This window comes from Papaver somniferum, chromosome 9, assembly GCF_003573695.1.
Source record: "Papaver somniferum cultivar HN1 chromosome 9, ASM357369v1, whole genome shotgun sequence".
Classification (NCBI taxonomy): domain Eukaryota; kingdom Viridiplantae; phylum Streptophyta; class Magnoliopsida; order Ranunculales; family Papaveraceae; genus Papaver; species Papaver somniferum.
Genome location: NC_039366.1, coordinates 26,901,451 through 26,908,251, shown reverse-complemented (window position 1 = coordinate 26,908,251; position 6,801 = coordinate 26,901,451).

The window sequence follows — 6,801 nt, the reverse complement described above, 5'->3', positions numbered from 1 at the left end:
TGCCCCAAGGAATTTAGTCTGCAAATGATTGAAGGATGTTATTGTATTCTTTGGTAGACCTTCGAACCATTTTAACGCCACCCATGTTAAGATGGATGCGAAATACTTGCATAATACGACATCATGATTTTCCCATTGCAACATGCACCTTACATAGGCTTTAATGTGTTGAATTGCACAAGTTTTTCCATCAAAAATGCTGGTTAACGCGGGAAAATTGCATTTCGGTGGTATTCCTCCTAGCTGTACTTCCCTTGTAAATGGAGTTTTCACAGCTTCTTCTATAGCTTCATCTAATTTCCTTCTGCCCACTTCTCCTCTATTATTTAGCATTCCTCTCATTTCTTCTAATTCTTTTAAGATTTGTTTATTTACACCTGAATTTTGATCCATTGGTCTTTTTAATTTCGCCTCCCTTCTTCTGCTTTCATGTCTTTCTTCTCTCGCGAAATTTTGCATTTCTTCTTCATCTCGTCTTCTTCTGCGATTCTCTTCCTCATCTCTATCTTGAATTCTCATATGACGATGTCTCTCATCTTCCCCTCCATGATTTTGTTCATTTCTTATCAATTCCATTCGCTATCTTCAGCCATCCTCTGTACTCTATCATACTCTTCATTGGTATTACCGTTCTTCCGGTTTTGTGTATGCCTTCTTTCTCGATTGTCGTGATTGTTCTGGCGAATTGTCTCCCGAATCTCTTGTCTTCCATTTCCGCTCTCAATCTTTCACGTTCGAAAATTAAACGTGCTTGTTCAGCATAATGTCTTTCAATTTCTTCTTCAATCGTTTGTTGATTTCTTTGAGCTTCTCTCTCATGTAAAATTCTCCTTCCTCCCTCTCGATTCCCTTCGCCATCTTGATTATTTTTTCCCTGACGTTGTCCATTTTCTTGATTTCTATCATTTTTCCTATCATCAAAAGTTTCATTTTGTGGAACGTAACGATCATCATTCCTTTCTCTATATTCGCGATGTTCTTCATTAGGATTTGATATTTCTTCTTGATTGTTGTTTCCGGCATTAGTTGTGGGTGAGTTTCGCCTCATCTCTCTTCTAGTCGATCTTGAATATGATTTTGTAACACTTCTCGATCTTCTACTCTGTAGTCTCATATTTTCCATCCTCAATTCGTGATTTTGCCTTGTTAGATTCGCATGTTCTTCTGCCTCAGCTCTTCTTTCTTCATGTATTCTTCGTCTCAACGTCTCTAATGCTCCAATTTCCTCATCTCCATGAATTATTCCTTCATCTGCTTCTTGATTTCTCTCTACCTGTCTATGATTTATGGTTTGCTGCTCTTCTTCTACTTCTTCTGCTGAATTTGACTGCCAAGTGTGTATACTCCAGCAGATATTCTCGGGTCGAGAACTTCCGCCAGTTCGCGGACTGGGTTCACAGACTGAGTTTTTGGACTGAGTTCACAGCTCTTGTTTCGGTTCTCTTGATCAACAAAGTTCGCAAACTTCGGTTCAAGGAAAAAGGACTTATACATAAATGTGTTACCACACAATGCTTATATCCATCATTGGTTATATAATCTAGACTCTCATTTCAATCATTGAAACATTCTTAGAGGACGTTATTATATAGTTTTTATTCACAAAGTAATTGAAAAATAACATGACTTTCGTCACTAGGTAAAGATGAACTTGTCCAAAGCAAAAGCTTACCAACACATATTTCGAGAAATATATAGGTGAGATAAACTCGGCTCGAAATAACAAATGTGTATAGTCAAAGTCTATATAGCAAAACGAATTTTGTCTCAAAGATAGGAGATAAGGTAGATAGACTTTTGAGTGATAGATAAGTTCAAGTCTCCACATACCTTTTAGTCGATGAAGTTCCGCAAGTTCCTTGAGTATTTCTTCGTCTTCTATGATGATTTCCATGGAGTTCTTGAGCTCAACTACACTTTCTATCCTAGTCCGAGACTTAGCTATAGTAGACTAGAAATCAAGACTTATAGTTTTGATCACTAACATTGACAAACATGCTTGAGATAACAACGCATGCGAGTTCGACCGAGCAATGCTCTAACAAACATGACACTGTAGTGAATCATTTGCATTATGCAGATGACACAACTTTCGTTGTTGACAGTAAACAAGATGTGCTAAGAATTTCTTTTCATTCTTCATTATTTTGAGTACATTGCAGGTTTAAAAATTAACACAACTAAAACAAGGTTGATTGCAATTGGTGATGTGCCTCAAGTTAATGAATGGGATGCTGAGTTGGGTTGTGTGACAGATTATTTGTCATTTATGTATGTAGGTATGCCTCTTAGTGTTAAGGGTTCTTCTAAAGCTATTTGGATCCCACTTATAGAAAGATTTGATGTAAGATTATCCACTTGGAATCAAATCTCACTTTATAGAAGGGAAAACCTTTACCTTCTAAAGTGTATTCTCTCATCTTTGCCTATGTATTATTTTTCACTTTTCAAAGCTCCTATCGTAATTATAAAGATTCTTGAGAAGAAAATGTGGAATTCCTTATGGGATCATACTACTGGTAGTAGTGGTTATTCTCATTTGATTAATTGGAATACTGCTTGCGCTAGTAAGAAAATGGGTGGCCTTGGTGTGTTTAACCTAAGAGTAATAAATCAAGCATTTCTTGCAAAGTGGTGTTGGAGATTTGGCATAGAAAAATCACATTTATGGTACAAGCTGATGGTGGAGAAATATGGTAGAAACTACTCAAATTGGGTGCCAGAAAATGTTAATACTCCTCATGGGGTCGGTAACTTGTTGGAGAACCTTTGCTGATACTAGAGATCTTATCACAACAAATTATACTCTCAGTATTCACTCTGGTAATCTCATTTCGTTCTGGCGTGATAACTCATGTCTATCCACTGCCTTCAGTTCCATTTATTAGCTTGACATGTTACAGTATGAAACTGTTGACGATCACATAAACTCAGATGGTTCTTGGAGTATTGATTTTAAAAGAATTTTGTCACATTCATAAGCTGATCAATTTGTTGAACTTATTATGGCCATTGGTTCAAATCCACCTGCAAGAGACACTCTGGATGATACAAGAAGATGAACTCTCACTTCTAATGGGTTATTCTTAGTTAATCATGGCATTGTTGGTTTTCCTTACAAGTTCATTTGGAATAATGAAGTCCCTCCTAAAGTGAATTTTTTAGTTTGGTGTGTGGTGCATGGTAAACTCAACTCTCTTGACATGCTAAACTATAAGGGTATTGATATTTATAGTTCCTTCATTCTTAGCGGAGATAGTTCAGATTCACATGATCACATTCTTCTCCACTGCAAGGTTGCCTACAATCTCTTAATGGCTATTACTCTTGTTAAGATGCGAGCGTAGGTTTTTCCAGAAACAATTCTCTTTCACTCATGCTTGGTCGTATAACACTCTTTCAGCTTCAGGTCAAGTTGTTTAGGACGTAATTCCTGCTGCTGTGATTTGGGTCTTTTGGAGAGAAATAAATTGTCGTACGTTTGAGGAAAACTACAGCTTCAAGACTGACAATGATCTATCTAATGATGCTAAAACTCTATATCTGCCTATGGGAAGAGAGTGCACTTTAATTTTTCTTACTCTGTGTACAATTGGGAAACTGTTTTTCTATAATTTTTAATTTTCTTTCCTGTCCACCTTTGGTAGACTTTGTATATTCTCCTTTAATCTAATAAAATATCACTTCTCTAAAAATAAAAATAAATCCCAAACGAAAGTAGAAATTAATATAAGTACTTCTTTCTAAAGGATAACAGGAATCACAACCCATTTCAAAAAAAAAAAAGGAATCACAATAGAGATATTGGGTTAAAACTTAAACTTGTAATAAAAATGCAACTATCATTATATGCATCATGATAGAGAATACCCTGCAGTTCAGTACCACTGGAAACTACCAAAGTGATCCTCAGTACGCGACAATCTTGTTTTAACTTTTCGTTTACGTGTTTAAAAAATATGCATCCCAAGTAGTTGTCCTATTGTAATACATAGGACCTTCATATGCATCTTCGTAAAGATTATCCTGCAGTTCCACTGGAAATTCACCATGTTTCATACTGTCACGCCTTCAAATACTCAAAGCAATTTTCGCGAAGGTATAACCCGACAATACAATGGTTCAGTAATCTCTTATCACCCACTTGTATTTAAGTCTTATAAGATTTCACCAATGCAATCATCCAACTCTACCAAGAGTATGCAACGGAAGTCTTACTCAGATTTTCTCTACCAAGCAATGTAGCCCATACTACAAAGAGGTTCTTGCCATGTTTATGCTTCACAGAATTGGGGGAGTATAATCAAATCAACAGTAAACCAAAGCCAAACGTATAAGCCAACAACTCACTTTTATTAGATTAAGGGGAAGATACAAAATCGTCCAACCAATGAACTTATAAGCTTATTCTCTAAGCCTAAAGCAAACTCAGTCTCTACTGCAATATGGTTCCTCAACACTCGAACTATTGAACAACCTGATTTGTGTAGCTTCTCTGGCTATTTATAATGCCAAGAAGCAAGGTCCAATCTGTATGCAACTCTGTTGCACGCCCCATGAACAACCATCTGTCCATGGGCAGTTCCCTAACCGCCAGTTCCACTTTTTAACTGCTAGCTTTGGTGCTGGCTTGAACAATGGCGCCACACATGTCTTCAACGGTTATAATATGCCAAACTCGGTTATAAAGCACTTTATAACCGTCTCCAACTTGCTCTTCTACTTTGGAATGCATGTGATGCACACACTCTCGCATCTGGCACTTGCACTCAAGTTCCACAATATCGCAACATGCAACTCAGCTTGCGCTTCTGCCAAATACTGCTATTATGGCTTGTGTTACGCTATTATAGCTTGCATTGTGATATTATGGCTTGCGTTGCACTATTATAGCTTGCATTGAGGCACTTAGCTCATTTGGATACCAACATCCAAATATTATGCCAACTGAGTCTTGACTTTCCTAGTTCAACTTCATGCCTCATATGCATCACTTGCATCTCCTTTGGAGAGGAACAATCACCAATGGCGTGTTTGGCCTCACCATTGATGCACATGCCAAGTCTCGGCCAAAGCTTAGGACCATGCCAAAGTCATTCCATGACTTTGCATCTCATCCTTTATTCCTTCCTTGAGCTGGGCTAAATCTGAATAAGGATATGCAACACTATCGCATAATGTTTCCAATGCCAAGTAACCTTTCTTGTCTCAGCCATCTTGGCGCTACATCGTCGGTCATGCAGCTCCATCTGCCAGGTTACCAATTTCGTAACGCGTCATGATTATGCGTCACTATGCGGACCGGTCATAGACCTCCCCCACCCAATCTTTTCAACGTCCTCGTTGAACGCAACTTCAGTTCAGCCACTACTGAACTCTTCTTTTGGCTTACTTGTACGCATCTGGGCCACTCTCAGAAATCAACAACTTTGTTTAGCCTTTAACCTTTCCAAATCCTTTCTGCTTAGTACTTTACGCCGCCACTTAGTTTGTTTGCCTTGCCATTGAGCCTATGAATTCCATCTTCATTGTCGCATCGTCGATTATGCTTCAATCTCTACGTCATTCACATCTCAACACCCAAATGCTACTTGAAATTTGTTGTTATGCCTCTTGCATCAACACAAATTTTTCTTTCAAGCCATTCCGTGACTAAGTGTACACTTCAAACAGCTAATATATCACCCTGATATGCATAACTTAGCTTACTTTCTTTCAATTCCGACTGACATTGCACCTTTGAAATTCAACAGGCCTTACTGTAGACTAAGTGGTCTTCAATCATTTTTCAACCTTCTTGCGCAAACTCGACTGAAATTCATGACATTAGCCATGACTTAGGATACTCGGGGCTATCCACCGTCGCTTCCAAAAGCATTATCCTCTTCACGCACCTTTAAAACTAACAATGCCTCACTTGTTCTTTCAAACTGCTACGCTTTAATGTAGCGGAAAAAAAACATCACGTTCTTCCTAACTATGAGTTACTCTTAACTCATATGCTTGATGGACTTACATCTTCATTCTTGCTGCGTTACTCCATGGTATCGCTGCCAAATACTGTCGTACTTCTACGTAACTCTCCTAACAACAAACTCGCATATGCCACCAACTCTACTTCTTTGCTTGGTTTTTCTTTCAGCGTTTCTTATTGCATACTTTGGATAAGTATACTTGTAGTGCTTACCCAATGAACTTAACTTTACATTAAGCAAAAAGAGACAAGGTTTTTGCTTAAACACCTCCTTCATTCATTACACTAGCCTTACATAAGAAACATAGGGACCACTCCCATTACACCACGGCCAACACTCGGCCAAACTGAAAGAAAATACATTACCAAAGCAAATACACCAACTAAAGTGTGCTATCTTCAAAGACCATAAAATTAGCAACACCCAACTTAACTTGAAAAAATAAACAGCAAACAGATAACATGCCAAAGTCTTCCATACTTCAGCGACCTTGCAGGTTCAGGCACTTGCAAACATCAATGCAATGCCCCTGCTTCATACATGCGCTAATCATGGCGAACTAGGGATGCTGAGATCCATATGATATCCAAATTCCATATGAATCTCGGCTAAGCTTTCTTCGAACAAGCGGACAGGAGCAAACTCACTTGCCTTTCCCATGTCACATTTCATGTCAACTGGACTAACTTTCCTTACACCTTTCACGAAACAAGGTGCACTTGGAATTCGTATGAAAATCCCGCCAAGGTGATGCATCACTGTTGCCTCTGCTTCTTTGAAAAAGTTGTTACCAAGGATCATCTCAAAATAATTAAGATGCATCACC